At 46.6% G+C, this 16,296-nt stretch overlaps 1 pseudogene; it reads right to left on the reverse strand.

The window, feature by feature from the left end:
• Nucleotides 1-12,449: 12,449 nt before the first annotated feature.
• Nucleotides 12,450-13,031, reverse strand: LOC108554736 (cytochrome c oxidase subunit 1-like; annotated as a pseudogene).
• Between the last annotated feature and the right edge of the window lie 3,265 nt (nucleotides 13,032-16,296).

Genomic DNA, 16,296 nt, shown 5'->3' on the forward strand with positions numbered 1-16,296 from the left:
AGCGTGTGGCAGAAAATGTCAAATCTATCTTGACCAAGCTTATCCCAACCGTAATAAAGCGAACGGAACCTATCTCATCCAAACGTGCCAAGAATATTATCGCTGGTGTCTCCAGAGACAAGCAGAAGATATTAGAGCGCTTTACAGCGCAGTAATCCGCGGACGAGCTGTGTACAGCGCAAAAGTTGAAGTCGTCATTTCCGAAATTAACGAATCGAAACATAACCGAACGTAACCTAACGCAAAGTTACGCGCACATTCCGCTATTTTCGTCCTCCCCAAAGCCAATCAGAGCACGTTAAAGCACATCAGAGCGCGGAAATCCACGGCATAGCAGTTTACAACCCAAAACCCAAAGCTACCCTATCCGAACCTAACAAAACGTAGCATAAGCGGACGTATCGTAACACACCCTGACGTACCACGAATGCCATTGTTGGCCACAGCAGAGCTAAGCAGAGCATAGTAGTGCGACGTAGAACACAGTAATAGAGCGATTAGCAGTGTATAACGCACAAGTCAAAACTATGCTAACCCAACATATCAGACACTAACCAAACCAAGCGCAATCTAAATAAACATAATGTGGGGGGGGGGCACAGTTCCTGACCTCCCGACAGTCGATCAGGGTATGGTGGAGCTATGTGGTGCGCAGGAATCCGCCGAATAACGGTGCACAGCGCAAGTCTCTAAGCTGTCATATCCTATCCTAACCAAACCTAACATGATCAAACGTTGTTCATCTCAACCCAACGTGCCGAGACCATTGTTGTTGGCTTCCCCAGAGACAAGCAATATATGGTAGAGCACGGTAGAGCGCACAAGTCCAGGGGTATCAGTGTTGAGCACATATGTCAAAGCCACCCTAACCTAACCCAACGAAACCTAACCTAACGAAACGTAACCAATCCCATCCTAACGTGCCGCGGCCAGAATTGCCCGCCTCCTCAGAGCCGAGCGTAGCTTAATAGAAGAGAGCAGAGCGCAGAAATCCATAGAATCACAGTGTACAGCACAAAAGTCAAAGTTATACTATGCTAACCTAACAAAACGTAACCTAACCGAACGTAACGTAAACCGACCTAACGTGCAGAGAGCACCATTGCCGGCATCCGCAGCGCCAAGCAGAGGAAATTTGATCACGGTCGAGCGCAGAAACCCACCGAGCAGCAGTGTATAGCACAGAAGTCAAAGCTATCCTCTCTTGACCAGACCAAACGTAACATAAGCCGACGTAATGCATCCCAAACTGACGTGACGCGCCAGCTATTGCTGGCCACACGAGGGCTAATCAGAGTACAGCAGGGTAATGTAGAATGCTGAAAGAGTCCGAATGACAGTCCATTGCTCAAAAGTAAAGGATGTCCTAACAAAGCCCAACCAAACCTAACCAAACCTAGAGTAACATAACTCAACCTCACGTGCCGAGAGCACTATTCATGGCGTCCTCGGAGACAATCACTGTGTGATAGCGCACAGAAGAACGCAGAAGTCCTTATGATGGCAGTGAGTAGCACAAAACAGCTGCCCTCCCGATTCGACTTAACGTGCAGAGTACACTATTGCTTGCCCTTCCAGAGTCAAGCAGAACATACTAGAACAACGTAGGACGCAGTAATCGACCGCATTCCAGTTTACGGTGCAAAGGTCAAGGGGATCCTATCCTAACATGGCCAAACGTTACAAAACCAAGCGTAACTTATCTCAGCCTAACCTGCCTAGACAACTATTGCTGGCGTCCCCAGAGGAAAGCAGGACATATTAGAGGAGAGTAAAGCGCAGAAGTCCATACAGTGTGGCAGTGTATATAAAGGAAGTCAATGGTATCCGGGCGTAACCCAAACAAACCTAACCCAACCGAACGTAACCTAAATCAACCTACCGCGCCTCAGCCACTATTACCGGCCTCCACAGCGCCAATCAGAGCATTTTAGGATGGAGTAGAGCGCAGAAATCCGCCGAATAGTAGTGTATAGCAGACAAGTCGAAGCCATCCAAACCAAACCATGCCTACCATAACCTAACCAAACGTATCCTACGTCAACCTAACTTGCGGAGACATGCATTGCCGGCATCCCCGCGGCCAAGCAGGGCATATTAGTGGAGAATAGAGCGCTGAGGTCTATTGAAAAGCAACGCATAGCACGAAAGTCAACGATATCCCAACCTAACCCAAACGTACCTAACCTAACCAAACGTAACCTATCCGAGACATGTCGTGCCGAGACCGCCATTTCTGGCCTTCCCAGAGCCAAGCTGAAAACGTTAGAGCACTGTAGGGCGCAGAGATACACCGAACAGCAGACTTCAGTACCAAAGTTGAAGCTATCCCCTCCTAAACTGACCAAACGAAACATAACCAAACATAACCAAACCCATCCTAATATGCCGCGACAACTACTTCCGTCCTCGCAAAAGCCAAGCAGACCGCATTAGTGGAGAGAAGAATGTAGGTATCCCTATAACCGTAGCATATATCAGAAAGATCAAAGCAACCGAATCCTAACAAAGACGAGCAGGAAATAGCCAATCATAGACTAACACAGCCTAAGGTGCGGAGACCGCTATTGCCGCCCTCCCCAGACCGGAGCAGGACATACTAGAGCACAGTAGAGCGTGGAAATCTATGAATAGCGGTGTACAGCACATGGGATAAAGCTCTCCTAGCCAAACTTAGCTTAACCCAGCCCAACCGAACGTAACATGACACAACATAAAGTGCCGAGGCCACTATTGCTGCCCTTCCCAATGCCAATCTGAATGTATTAGATCGCTGCAGGGAGCAGAAATCCGCCTAATAGCAGGCAATAGCACTAAAGTCAAAGCTAGCCTCTCCTAACCTAACCAATCGTTACATAACCAAACGTGGCCTGTCACAACCAATCGTGCCGCGACCATCATTGCTTCCCTTCCCACAGCCAAGCAGGAAATGCGTGAGCACAGTAGAGGGCAGAAATCCACCGAATAGCAGTGTACAGCACAATAGTTAAAGCTATCCCAACCAAACTTAGCCTAACCGTACCTAACCGAACGTAACCTGACTAAACATAACGCGCTGATACCACCATTGATGACCTTCACAGAGTCAAGCCGAAAACAATAGAGCACTGTAGGGCGCAAAGATTCACCTAGAGGCAGAATATAGCCCTAAAGTCAAAGCTATCCTCTCCGAACCTAAGCAATCGTGACTTAACCGAACGTAACCCAATTCAACTTAACGTGACGCGACCACAATTGCTGGCCTTCGCAGAGCCAAGCTGAAAATGTTACAGTACATTGTGGCGCAGGAATCCACCTATTTGCTGACTATAGCTCGAAAGTCAATGCTATCCTCTCCTAACATAACCTATCCTTCCATAATCAAACGTAACATAACTAAGCCTATCGTGCCGCGAGCACTACAGCTGCCCTTCCCAGAGCCAAGAAAGACATACTAGAGCACAGCATAGCGCGGAAGTCCACCGAAAAGCATTGTACACAACAAAGGCTGAAGCCATCCTAACCAAATTTAATCTATCAAAGCCTACCGAACGTTGCGGGAATCAACGTAACGTGCTGAGGCCACTATAGATGGCCTTGCCATAGCCAAGACGAAAATATTGGAGCTCTGTAGGGCGCAGGAATCAACCTAATAACAGGCTATAGCACTAAAGTCAAAGCTACCCTCTCCTAACCTAACCAAACCTAACACAACCGAACGTAACCTAAATCAACTTAACGTGCGGCGACCGCTATTCCTGGAACCGCCAGGGCCAAGCAGGATATATTAGAGCACAGCACAGCGCAGAAATGCACCTTATAGCAGTGCATAGCACAAAAGTCATGGATATACTAACCAAACTTAGCCATACCCAACCTAACCGTACGCAACTTGACTAAACGTAACGTCCCGAAAGCACCGTTGTTGGCCTTCCCAGAGCCGCGCTGTAAATATTATGGCACATTAGGGCGCAGAGATCCACCAAATAGCAGACTATAGCATTAAAGTCAAAGATATCCTCTCCAAACGTGACCAAACCTAACATCACCCAACGTACATAACTCATCCTAACGTGCCTGGGGCATTATCGCTGGCCTGTCCAGAGCCAAGCAGAACACATTAGTGGAGAGTAGAACACAGTAAGCTACAGAATCGCGGAGTACATCTGAAAAGTCGAAGCTACCCATTCCTATCAAGGACGAAAAGAACATAGCCAAATGTAGGCTAACACAACCTAACGTGCCCAGGCCGCTATTGCTGGCCTCCACAGAGCCGAGCAGAACATACTAGAGCACATCACCGCGCAGGCATCCATGGAAGAGCAGTGTACAGCACAAAAGTTAGACCTACGCTAACCAAACTTAGCCTGAACCAGCCTCATCGAAGGTAACTTTACCCAACGTAAAGTGCCGAGACCACCACTGCTGGCCTTCCCAGAGCCATGCTGAAGACATTAGTGCTCTGTATGGACTATTCCTGCCCTTCTCAGGGCCAAGGTGAAGACATTAGAGCTTTGTAGAGCGCAGAGACCCACCTAATAGCAGACCATAGCGCCGAAGTCTGAGATACCCTCTTCTAACGTAACCAATCGTAACGTAACCGAACGTAACACAACACAATGTAACGTGTTGCAAACACTATTGCTGGCCTCCAGAGAATCGGGCAGAACACGCTATGGGAGAGTAGAATGCAGAAATACGTAGAATCGCAGTGTACATCAGAAAAGTAAAAGCTTCCTGTACCTAACACAAACCAGCAGGACAAAGGCAAACATAGCAAAAATCATCCTAACGTGCCGAGACCGGTATTGTAGCCTTCCACATTGCCAACACTAGGACACAGTAGAGCGCTGAAATCCACCGATTGCCTGTGTACAGGACAAAAGATAATGCTATCCTCAACAAGCGTTGCCTTACCCAACCTAGCCGAATGTAACCTGACTTAACACAGCGTGCCGAGACCACCATTGCGGGCCTTCCCATGTCCAAGCTGGTGATATTAGATCACTATAGGGCGCAGGGTTCCACCTAATGACGGACCATAGGACTGCAGCCAAAGCTATCATTCCCTTGCCTAACCAATTATAAAAAAAAACAAGCGTAACATAACTCAACGTAACGCGCTGCCAGCACTATTGCCGGCCTCTCCAGACCCAAGCAGAGCATACTGGCGGTGAGTGGAATGCAGAAATCCGTAGAATCGCAGTATATTTCAGAAAAGTCAAAGCTGCCGAAACAAAACCGAAATCAACAGAGCATAGCCAAACATGGACTAACCGAGCCTAACGTGCCGTTGCTGCACTCCACAGTGCCAATCAGGACATACTGGAGCACGGTAGAGCGCAGAAATCCACAGCACTGCAGTGAATCGCACAAAAGCCGCAAATAACCCAGCATAACCTAACCTAGCCTATCCTAAGAGAACGTAGCATAGCTCAAAATAACGTGCCGCGACCGCTGCTCCAGGCATCCCCTGAGCCAGGAAGAGAGTAGCAGAGCATAGTAGATCACGGAAACTCACCGAATAGCTGTGTAGAGCACAAAAGTCAATGAAATCCTAACCGAACCTTCCTAACCTAACCTAATGAAACGTAACATAACCCATCCTAACGTGCCGATACCACAATCACTGGCCACTCCAGATCAAATCAGAGCATATTAGAGCACATTAGAGTCCAGAAATCCGTGGAATAGCAGTGTATAGCACAAAAGTCAAAGTATCATATCCTAATCTTGGCAAACGTGATATTCGCTAACGTAGTCCAACTCAACTTAACACTGCGAGACCTCTATTGCCGGCCTCGGCAGGGTCAAGCAGAATGTACTAGGGCAGAAAAGGGCGCAGAAATCCACCGCATTGCAGTGAATGGCACAACGGCCATTTATACGATAACCTAACATGACATAGTCTAACCTAACCACACACAGCATAACCCAACATGTCATGCCACGGCCGCTTCTCCATGCCTCCCCAGAACAAATTAAATTGTAGTAGAGCACTATAGATAACTGAAATACTCCGAATAGCAGTGAATAGCACAGAAGTCAAGGTAGCCTCTCCTAACCTAGCCAAACGTAACATAGCCAAAAGTACCCTATCTCAACCTAACACGACGATACCTTTATTTCTGACATCCACAGAGACAAGCAGAGTACTCTAGAGCACAGTAATTCGTAGAAATCCACCACATTGCAGTGAATAGGACATAAGTCGGAAATATCCTAACATAACCGGACCTAACCTAACCTAACCAAACGTAGGGTAACTCAACAGGTCGTGCCGCGACTATTGCTGTCCTCCCCAGGGTCGAGCAGAATATAGTAGTTCACAGTCGAGTGCAGAAGTTCTCCGAATAGCAGTGTATCGCCGGAAGGGCGGAGATAACCTGACCGAGCTTGACATAACGTAACCTAACCCAACGTAACATATCCTAACCTAACGTGCCGGGACCACTATCGCTGGCCTCCCCAGAGGCAAGTAGACACTATTAGAACGCAGCAGATCGCAGAAATCCGTAGGAAGGTGTGTACAGCACAATTGCCAGAACGATCACATTTTATCATCACCGAACGTAATATTGCTCAAATTAACGGGGCGATTCCACTATTCCTGGCCACCCCAGATCCAAGCAGATCATACTAGAGAACGCTAAAGCGCAGAAGTCCATCGAATAGCAAAGTATTGCACAAAAGTCAAAGCTACCCTATCCTTGTAGGTCCAATCGTAACATTAGCAGACGTAACGTAACTCAACCTAACGTATCCCGACTACTATTGCTGGCCTCCCCAAAGCCGATCTGAAAACACTGGTGCCTTTCAGAGCACAGAATTCCACCGCATTGCAGTGTACAGCACAAAAGTCAAACTTATCCTGACCGAACTTGGCCTTACCTAACACATGCAAACGTAGTGCAACCGAACATAATATGGCTAGACCAATATTGCTGGTATCACAGAGCCGTGCAGGGCATATTCGAGCGCATTAGAGCACAGAAATCCACCGAAAAGCAGTTTATAGCACAAAAGTCAAAGAAATCCTAACCCAGTCTTCCTAACCTAACCTAACGAAACGTAGCCTTACTGAACCCAACGTGCAGTGGCCACTATTACTGAACACACCAAAGCCAATCAGAGCATATTGTAGCACAGGAGACCGCAGAAACCCACCGAATAGGGGTTTATTACTCAGTAGACGAAACATCCAATCCAAACCTAGCCAAACGTAACATAACTTAACGTAGCATAGCTGAACCCAGCGTGCCGAGACCACTATTGCTGGCCTACCCAGAGCCGCGCAGAAAATACTAGAGCACACGAGAGCGCATAAATATACCGCATTGCGGTGTATAGCACGAAAGTCAAGGCTATTCCATCCAGATATATCCAATCTTATCACAACCAAACGTAACATAGCTCAACCTAACGGACCCTGCCACTATTGCTGGCCTCCACAGAGTTGAGCGGGGTATAGTACTGCAACGTAGAGCACAGAGATCTACCGAATAGCAGTGTATTGCACAAGAGTCGAAAATATAATATCCTAACTTGACATGACCTAGCCTAAAATGACGTAGCATAGCTCAGCATACCGTGCGGCGGCAACTACACATGGTCTCCACAGGGCCAAGCATAATGTAGTGGAGCACAGTAGATCACAGAGATGCACTTGACAACAGTGTATAGCACGAGGGTCAAAGGTATCCGAACCAAGCTTAACCTAGCCTAACCAAAGCAAACGTAACATAACACAACCTGTCGTGCCACGACCACTATTGCTCGCCTCCCCAGAGTTGAGCTGAGGATAGTAGAGCAATGTCGGGCGCAGAAATCCACCGAATAGCCGTGTATAGCACAAAAGTCGAGGATATGCAGACCTAACCTGCAGTTGCTTAACATAACCAAGCGCGGCATAACCCAATTTAACGTGCCGCGACCGCTATTGATGTCCTACGTAGAGCCAAGCAGAGCAATATTAGAGCATATAAGAGCGCAGAAACCCTCCGAATAGAAGTGTATAGCACGAAGGTCATACAAGCATATCATAACATAACAAAACGTAACATAACCAAACGTAACATAACTCAACCAAACATGACTTAACCACAATTGCTCGCCACCACTGATACAAGCAGAATGTACTGGTGCACTGTAGTGCGCAGAAATCCACCGCAATGCAGTGAATAGCACAAAGGCCAGTATAACCTAGCCTAGTCTATCCTAACAGAACGTAGCATAGCTCAAAATAACGTGCCGCGACCGCTGCTCCTGGAATCGCCTGAGGCAAGAAGAGTGTAGCAGAGCATAGTAGATCACGGAAACTTACCGAATAGCGGTGTATAGCACGAATGACAAAGTAGCCTATCTTAACTTGTGCAAACCAAATATAATCAAACGTAACCTAACACAACATAACATGACGAGACCATTATTGCTGGCCTCCACGAAGACAAGCAGAGTGTACTAGAGCACAGTAGTGCGCAGAGACCCACCGCACTGCTGTCAATAGCACAGGAGTCGAAGATGGTGTAACCTGACCAGACCAAACGTAACTCAACCTGACTGACCACGGAAACTATTGCTGGCGTCCACAGAGTCGAGCGGAACTTAATAGAGGACAGTAGGGCGCAGAAGTCTATGGAAACGCAGTGTATAGCACGAAAATCGAATCTATCCTAACTAAACATAGCCCAACCTAGCCTAACTAAACCTAACCAAACACAAAATAACGAGCCACGACCACTACTGCTCGCTACCTCAAAGTCGAGCGGAGTATAGTAGAGCAATGTACAGAACGGACAACCTGCATATGGCACTGCGTAGCACAAAAGTCAACATATCACATATCAACATAAGCGAACGTAGCTAAACTCAAGCTAACGTGCTGAGACCACAGCTGCTGGACTCCCCAGATCCAAGCAGATTTCGCTAGAGCACAGTACAGCGCAGAAATCCGAGGATAGCCGTGTATAGTGCAAAAGACTAGACAATCATATCTTAACCTCACCAGACGTAACATATCCAAACGTAGCATAGCTAATCCTAACCAGCCGAAACCAATATTGGTGGCATTGCCAGATCCAAGTAGGAAAAGCTACAGCACATTAGAGCGCAGAAATCATCCGAATAGCAATGAATAGCACAAAAGTCAAAGTAGCCGAACCTAACCTAGCCAAACGTGACATAACCAAACGAAGTCAAACCCAACCTAACTCCACGAGACAACAACGGCTGGCCTCCACAGAGACAAGCAGAATGTACTAGGGCACATTACACCGCAGAATCCCACCGCAATGCCGCGAATGGCTCAATAATCAATCATATCCTGACATAACCTGTCCCTACCTTACCTATCCAAACGTGGTGTACCTAAGCGCAACGTGATGAGAACAATATTGCTGGCAAGGCCAGAGACACGCAGGATACATGAGAGCACATGCTCTGGCCTCCCCAAAGCAAGGCAGAGTGTGGTAGAGCACAGAAGGTAAATGGAATACGCCGAAAAGCAGTTTAAAGCACAAAAGTCGTAGTAGCAAATCCCAACATAGCTAAACGTGACACAAACAAACGTAGCCTAGCTCAACCCAACATGACGAGACAACTATTGCTGGACCCCGGAGAGGCAAGAAGAATGTAGTAGAGCATAGTTGGTCACAGAAACCCACCGAATAACAGTGTACAGCACGCAAGTCTGTATTATCCTAGCCAAACGTAGCATAACCTAACATAGCCAATGTAACATAGCTCAACCTAACGTTCCACGACCACCATTGCCCGCTCCTAGCTTCGTGCAGCGTATAGTGGTGCAATGGTGAGCGCAAATCAATCCTAACATAACCAAACGTAACATAAGCAAACGTACATAAACTCAACCTTACGTGCCGTGACCACGTCTGCAGGCAACCCCAGAGGCAACCACAATGCACTAGAGCACAGTAGTGCGCAGAAATACTCCGACCAGCAGTGCGTAGGATGAAAGAGATAATTAACCTGACCAATCTTAACCTTTCCTAACCTAACCAAAGGTATCTTAACACAAAATAACTTTCCGCGAATACTATTCCTCGCCTCCACGGACCCAGGCAGGAAACATTAGAACACAGTAGAGCGCAGAAATCCGCGGGTAAGTATGTATAGCTCAAAAGTCTAAGCTAACCCATCCTAACGTCACAAACGTAACACAATCGAACGTAGCATAGTTCAAACTAACGTGCCGAGACCACTATTACTGGCAACCCCAGCGCAGAGCGGAAGATACTGTAGCACACCAGAGCGCAGAAATCCACCGAATAACAGTGTATAGCTCAAAGGTCAAAGTAGCCTCTGCTAACATAGCGAAACGTAACATAACAAAACGTAACCTAACTCAGCCTGACAGGACGAGACCTCAACTGCTGGCCTCCACAGATGCAAGCCGCATGTGCTAGGCAGCAGTTGTGCGCAGAAATACGCCGCATTGTAGTGAATGGCATAAGAGTCGAAGGTATCCTAGCCTAACCTAACCAAACGTAGCACAACTCAACATATCGTGCCGCGGCCACTGCAACTGTCCTCCCCATAGCCTAGCAGATTTTAGTAGAGCAAAGTCGACCGCAGAAATCCACCGAATAACAACGTATAGCGCGAAAGGCGTAGCTTTCCTTACCAAATACAGCCATACCTAGCTTAACCCAACGTAACAGAACTCAGCGTAACGTGCCACGACCACTATTGCCCGCCACCCGTGATTCGCGAAGAGTATAGTAGAGCAACGTTGAGCGAAGAAATCAGCTGAGTAGCAGCGTATAACACAAAAGTTGAGGACACACTGTCCAAACCTGGAACAACCAAACCCAACCAAACGTTACCTAACTCAACATAATTTTCCGCGGCCGCTGCTGCTCGCCTCCCTATATTCGAGCACAAAACAGTAGAGTAAGGTAGAGCGCAGAAATCCAAAGAAAAGCATTGTATAGCTCAAAATACGTGGATATCTTAACCTAACCTGGCATAACGAAGCCTAAACATACGTAGCATATCCAAACATAACGTGCGGCGGCCGCTACTGATGGCCCTCGTAGAGTCAAGCACAGCATATTTGACCGTACTAGAGAACAGAGATTCTGCGAAAAGCAGTGTAGAGCACAGAAGCTAAGAATGTCCTAACATAACCTGACCTAACGTAACCTAACCAAACGTTGTCTAACTCAACATAACGTACCGCGACAGCTGTTGATGGCCTTCGTAGAGCCAAGCAGAGCACATTAGAGCACATTAGAGCACATTAGAGCGTTGACATCCACCGAATTCCAGTGTATAGCACAAAAATCGAACTAGCCCCTCCTAACCTAGATGAAGGTAACATAGCCAAACGTTACATAATTCATCCTGTTAAAACGCGACCGCTGCTGCTGACCTCCATAAAGACAAGCACAATGTACTTGAGCACAGTAGTGCGCTGCAACTCAGCGCATTGCAATGAATAGCTTAAAAGCCGGAGACGCCCTGTCCTCTCCTGACCTGACATAACATGACCAAACGTAACTTAGATAAACCGAACGTGCCGAGACCAGCATCGCTGGCCTCCCCAGAGCCAAGCAGAAAGCATTAGAGCACAGTAGAGCGCAGAAGTTCGCGGAGAGCTCTGTATAGCGCAAAAGTCTCAGCTATCATATCCTATCCTCACCAAAAGTAACATACCAGAAGGTAGAATAGCTCAACATATCGTACCGAGATCACTATTGCAAGCCACCCCAAGGCCGAGCAGATCATACTAGAGCCCACTGGAGCGCAGAAGTCCACCGAATAGCAGTGTATAGCACAAGAGCCAAAGATACCCTCTCCAAATATATCCAACCATAGCATAACCAGACGTAATATAACTCAGCCTAGCGTACACCGACAACTATTGCTGGCATCGCCAGAGTCGGGCAGGACGTACTAGAGGACATTAGGGCGCAGAAGTCCGTAGAATGGCAGTGTACAACACAAAAGTTATATCTATCCACACCTAACCCAATCTAACGTAACCTTAATAAAAGTAGTTTACCTCAACGTATCGTGCCGCGGTCACTATTGCTGGCCTCCCCAGAGCAGAGCAGAAAATACTAGAGCACACCAGAGCCCAGAAAACGACCGAATAGCAGTGTATAGCACAAAGGTCAAAGTAGCCCCTCCTAACATCGCGAAACGTAACGTAACCAAACGTAACCTTGCTCAACCTGACAGCACGGGACCACAACTGCTGGCGCCCACAGATGCAAGCCGAATGTGCTAGGAAGCAATTGTCAGCAGAAATAATCCGCATTGTAGTGAATCGCACAAGAGTCGATGGTATCCTAGCCTAACCTAACCAAACGTAGCACAAATCAACATATCGTGCCGCGGCCACTGCTCCTGTCCTCCCCATAGCCGAGCAGATTGTAGTAGAGCAAACTCGACGACAGAATTCCAGCGAATAACAGGGTATAGCGCAAAAGTCAATGTAGGTCAAAAAAAGAAGTATTAAAATTTCGATCAAATAATAATATAGTAATAGCTCCAGCTAAAACTGGTAAAGATAATAACAACAAAGCTATTGTAATAAACACTGATCAAGGAAATAAGGGTGATTTATCTAAATTTAAACAAAAATTTTTTAGTAATATAATTGTAGTTATTAAATTTATTGATTCTAAAATAGATGAAATACCAGATACATGTAGTGAAAAAATTGTTAAATCAACTGAAGGAGAAGAATGGAATATATAATTTGGTAATGGTGGATAAATTTTTCAACCTGTACATGATGTAAAATTAAAGATTCTTGTAATTAATAATAACAATGATGAAGGAGGTAATAATCAAAATCTAATATTATTTATTCGAGGAAAATATATATCTGGAGCACATAGTATTAAAGGAATTAATCAATTTCGAAATCCACCAATTAAAAATGGTATAACAATGAAAAAAATTATTAAAAAAGCATGTCCTGTTACTGAAGTATTTTAAAATTGATCATTTTTAATAAATCCCCCAGGAATTCCTAATTCCATTCGAATTAAACATCTTATTGAAGAACCAATTATTCCCGATCATAGCTTTCCTTACCAAATATAGCCATACCTAGGTTGACCAAACGTAACACAACCCCACGTAACGTTTCGCGACCACTATTGCTCGCCTCCCCTGTGTAGAGCAGAGTGAACTTGAGCAATGTTGAGCGCGGACATGCACAGAATGGCAGTGTATGGCACAAAAGTCCAGGATAGCAAAACCAAACCTGGCATAACCTAACCTAACTAAACGTAGCATAATTCACCATAACGTACGGCGGCCGCTATTGATGGCCTCCGTATAGACCATCAGGGCATATTGGAGCACATTAGAGCACAGAAATCAACCGAATAGCAGTTTAAAGCACAAAAATCAATGTAGCATAACTTAACCTAGCCAAGCGTGACATGCCCGAACGTAACATAAATATCGCAGTTGAAGAGAACACCATTGATCGTCTCCACAGAGACAAGAAGAATGTGCCAGAGCACAGCATAGCGCAGAAATCCACCGCATTGCAGTGAATAGCACAAAAGTTGAAGATATCCTAACATAATCTGACGTAACCTAACCTAACCAAACGTAAGGTGTCTCAACAGAGTGTGCCGCTGTCATTGCTGCTGGATTCCAGAGGGCCAAGCAGAATACATTAGAGCACACACGGTCACAGGAGCCCGCCGGAGAATAGTGTACAGCACGAAAGTCGAAGCCACCACAACCAAACACAGCCTATCATAACATAGTAAAACGTAGCCTAACTCAACGTTGCGTGCCGTGACAAATTCTGTCCTCCCCAGCGCCAAGCAGAATATAGTATAGGACATTCGAGTGAAGAAATCTTCCAAACAGAAGTGCAAGGCACGAAATTCAAAGATAACCTGTCCGAGCTTGACGTAGCCTAGCATAATCGAAAGCAACATGACTCGACCTAACTTGCCGAGGTCACTATCGCTGGCCTCCCCAAAGCCAAGCGGAAAATATTAGAAGACAGTAGAGCGCAGAAATCCGCGGATAGCTGTGTATAGTACAATTGTCAGAGCTATCCTATCCCAATATATCCAATCTTAACATAACCGAACATAGCATATCTCAACGTAACGTACCCCGACCACTATTGCTGGCCTCCACACAGTCGAGCAGAACATACTGGAGGAGAGCGAGGCGAAAAGGTCCATAGAAACGCAGTGTACAGCACAAAAGTCATATCTACCCAGACCTAGCCCATGCTAACATAACCTACCTAAACGTAGCATACATCAACGTATCTTGCCGAGGCCACAATTGCTGGCCTCTCCTGGGCCACGCAGAATGCAGTAGAGCGCAGTCTAACGTAGAAATCCATCGAAGGACAGTGTATGAAACGAAAGTCAAAGCTACGCTTACCGAACTTAACCCAACCTAAACTAACCAAACGTAGTATAACTCAACCTAAAGTGCCTAGACTAATATTGCTGGACTCCACAGGCCCAAGCAGAAAATATTAGACTCAGTGGAGCGCAGAAATCCGCGAATGGGTGTGTATAGCACAACAGTCTAAGCTATCCTATCCTAACCTCCCACACGTAACACAAGCGAACGTAGCATAGATCAGCCGAACGTGCCGGAACCACTGTCGCTGGCCTCCCCACAGCAAGGCAGAAAATTCCAGAGCACACCAGAGTGCAGAAGTCCGCTGCTTTGCAGTGCATACCGCGAAAGTCAAACATATCCTTATCAAGCTTTGGTAAACCTAACCGATCCTATCGCAGTGTAACTAACCATAGCGTGACGAGACGATAATCGCTGGCCTCCCAGAGCCAAGCAGAGCACATTAAAGCACATTTGAGCGCAGAAGTCCACCGAATAGCAGCGAATAGCACAAACGTCAAAGTAGCCTATACTAAACCAGCCAAACGTAACACATCCGAACGTAGCGTAACACTACCTAACACGATCGGACCACTATTGCTTGCTCCCACAGAGCCAGGCAGAATGTAGCAGAGCACAGGAGATCACAGAAATCCGCAGAATAGCAACGTATATCACAGATAGTCAGAGCTATCCTAACGAAATTTAACGTAACCCAACCGAAAGTAACATGACTCAACCTAACGTGCCTCGGCCACAATTGCTCGCCACTCCAGTGTCGAGCAGGGTATAATAGAGAATTGTAGAGCGCTGAAATCCACCAAATTGCAGTGTACAGCATAAACGTCAAAGAAGTCCTAACCGAACCATGCTGACCTAACCTAACGAAACGTAACGTAACTCAAACTCACGTGCCGAGACCACTGTCGCTGGCCACCGCAGAGCAAAGCAGAGCATATTAGAGTACATAGGAAAGCAGAAATCCGGCGATTAGCAGGGTCTAGCACAAAAGTCGTAGTAGCCTCTCCTAACCTAGCCAAGTGTGACATGTACAAACGTAAGCTATCTCACCCCAATACGACGAGACTACTATTGCAGGCCACCACAGAGACAAGCAGAGTGTACCAGAGCACAGTAGAGCGCAGTAATCCACCGAATAACAGTGTACTGCATGAGAGTCGAAGCTAACCTAAACAATCCCAACCTAACCTATCACAATCAAACGTATCCTAACTCAACATCACGCTCCACGACCACTATTGCTCGCTTCCCCAGAGTCTAGCAGAGTGTAGTATAGCAATGTAGAGGGCAGGACTCCATCGAATAGAAGTTTATGGCACAGAAGTCAAAGAAATCCTAACCGAGCCTTCCTAACCTGACCTAACGAAACGTAACATTACTCATCCTAACGTGCCCAGGCCACTATCACTAGCCACCCCAGAGCCGGACAGAGCATATTAGTGCATATTAAAGCGCGGATATCCGCCGAATAGCAGTGTACAGCTGAAGATTCTGAGTAGCATATCCTAACCTAGGCAAACGCAGCACACTCAATCGGAGCCTAGCCCAACCTAACACGTCGGGACCGCTATTGCTGGCCTCCACTGCAGCAAGCAGAACTTAACAGAGCACAATTTAGCGCAGTAATCCTCCGTACTGCAGTGAATAGCACAAATGCCATAGATACCCTAGCATAACCTGACCTAACCTATCCCAGCCGAACGTAGCATATCTCAACATATCTTGCAGCGACCACTGCCCCTGGCCTCCCCATAGCCAAGCAGGATATTGTAGAGCACAGTAGACCGCAGGCAACCGCCTTGTAGTAATGTATAGCACGGAAGCCTGAGCAATCATAACCAAACATAACATAGCATAGCTTATCGAAACGTAGCCTAAATCAATATAACGTGCCGCGACTATTGCTGTCCTTCCCAGGGCCAAGCAGAATACAGT

This window comes from Eufriesea mexicana, unplaced genomic scaffold (genome assembly GCF_001483705.2).
Source record: "Eufriesea mexicana isolate 0111107269 unplaced genomic scaffold, ASM148370v2 scaffold93847, whole genome shotgun sequence".
Taxonomy (NCBI): domain Eukaryota; kingdom Metazoa; phylum Arthropoda; class Insecta; order Hymenoptera; family Apidae; genus Eufriesea; species Eufriesea mexicana.